Source organism: Poecilia formosa, unplaced genomic scaffold, assembly GCF_000485575.1.
Source record: "Poecilia formosa unplaced genomic scaffold, Poecilia_formosa-5.1.2 Scaffold323, whole genome shotgun sequence".
Classification (NCBI taxonomy): domain Eukaryota; kingdom Metazoa; phylum Chordata; class Actinopteri; order Cyprinodontiformes; family Poeciliidae; genus Poecilia; species Poecilia formosa.
This window is the reverse complement of record NW_006800262.1, coordinates 859,807-862,136: the sequence shown is the minus strand read 5'-3', so window position 1 is coordinate 862,136 and position 2,330 is coordinate 859,807.

Genomic DNA, 2,330 nt, shown 5'->3' with positions numbered 1-2,330 from the left:
TTTCTTTCTTTCTTTCTTTCTTTCTTTCTTTCTTTCTTTCTTTCTTTCTTTCTTTCTTTCTTTCTTTCTTTCTTTCTTTCTTTCTCTCTTTCTTTCTTTCTCTCTTTCTTTCTTTCTCTCTTTCTTTCTCTCTTTCTTTCTTTCTTTCTCTCTTTCTTTCTTTCTTTCTTTCTTTCTTTCTTTTTCTCGTTTTTTGTTTATTGCTGTAACCGCTGATCCGTGGAATGTCATTAGGATATTCCTTTCAAAGTAGGCTTCCAAACTCTCCACACCTTCCATAAAAAATGTTTTTTAAAATTCATGTAAAAACAAACATTTAAATATGTTGATATAAATGATTTATTTGTTTAATTATTTTGGTTTTCTCGATTAAATAAAAAGATATGAGAGCTAAAAGACCTACAATATATATACTACAATATATATAAAAGGACGAGGAGGACTCCAAAGCATGATGGCAGCTTCATACTACCATCATGAATTCATGCTTTCATACACATATTCACAACAACAATAATAATAATAATAATAATAATAATAATAATAATAATAATAATAATAATAATAATCATAATCATAATCATAATAATAATACATTTACAGAAAGGAAACATGATGTAAGACTGTTTTCTGAGATTCATTACAATTTACCTTTTAGGCTTAATGTAATTAAGTAATGTAATTTTAACAAGTCAAATCTGAAACAATAATCCCACGATTTTAATGTTTGCTTGAAACAAAACATGATTCAGTTCCTTAAACCAAAACAGAGAGAATGTGAAACCTCAAAGACATCCACATGTTTCAATAATTCCCCTTTCACTTCTTCCAGTTCTTGGGTTTTATTTCAGGACATAATAAACATTAATAAGGAAAGTTTTTTTTTTTTAAAAAATATTTAACCTGAAAATGCAGTGACTGTTTTAATGTTGTCATTCTTTATTAAGCCAAAATGAAAAGTTGTGTATTAAAAACTGAGTAAACCCAGGTTTGAAATGTTATGTAGCAGCTTTAACCTGTATCAGTCACTTGCAACCCTGCTTCATTGCTGCTATGAGCCAAACAATGAAGGTCAAACTTCAGCTTTTCGACAGATTAAAGTTTAAAATCACCTTTGATTGTAAGCTTTGAATGAGATTCACAGGGTTCACAGATTTTACAGCTGGAATCGAGCTCAAATTATTATTGCTCCACCACCGTGCTTCCCAGCCTCATGAGAACAGAATAGAATAATATAATTTATTGATCCACAAGGGGAAATTGCTTACTAGTTGACAAGCTACTCCATCCAAGGTGTTAATACAAATACAAATATAACCATAAGTGCTAAAAAAAATCTAAACATTTATATCTAAGTGCGATGCAAGTAATTTAAATGACTGAATACAAATAAATAAATAAATAAATAAATAAATAAATAAATAAATAAATATACTGTACAGTATACAGTATACTGTGTTTTATTTTATCCAAACACAGAGCTGTGCATTATAAGCAAAATTCTCATCTTTTGTCTCTTATTTCCAGAAGATATTATTCCAGCCGTATTGGAGGTTAAGAGGCAATCATGATGTTTTTTCATAAAGAGGTTTTCTTCTTCAATCCCTCCAAACAACCATACTTGTTCAGTTTACTTTGCTTACACCAGTTTTTTATTTTGGCTTTGTTTCTGTTTAATTATTAATAGTGGGAAAACAATTGTTTGTAAACTTGATGTTAGATGAAGATAATATGAGAACCTGGTGAAGACCAGATCACTTTCAACTTGTTGATAAAACATAAAACCCCGGTGTGGCTGTGACTGGGGGAGTTATTAGCCAACCGTACTGTCACAAATATTTACAAGTAACTGAAAGCAAAGGAGGCATTGATTGACTTTTAAAAATGTAACAAGGGTGACAAAACACAGTAACAATGTTTAGGCTGAAAAAAGGAACATCTCATAACTAAATATGTGCAATAGATCCTTAAGAGGAGTTAGTGTGAAAGGAACATTCTAATCTTTTTTCAGAGCTAAAGATAGAGAGAGTCTCCCCCTGTGGAGAGAATAGAGACTGTGGGTACAAAGGTCAACAGTCTTAGGGTGCTTCACGATGTAAATTAGTTGTAGTGTTTTTCCTTTTGGCTCCTCAAAGAGAGGGCAGAAACCGCTTCAAACACACTCCTCTTCTGGTCCTAGGCCAGTCTGAGTCCATCCTCTCTGGTCTGCACTGGCTCCAGGCACACTTTAGCTTCTTCAGATGACTTCTTAATCCATCATTACCTCACATTAATAGATTTAGGGAATACAAGAGCGTTATGCATACAATGTCTATGGACACAGTTGAATT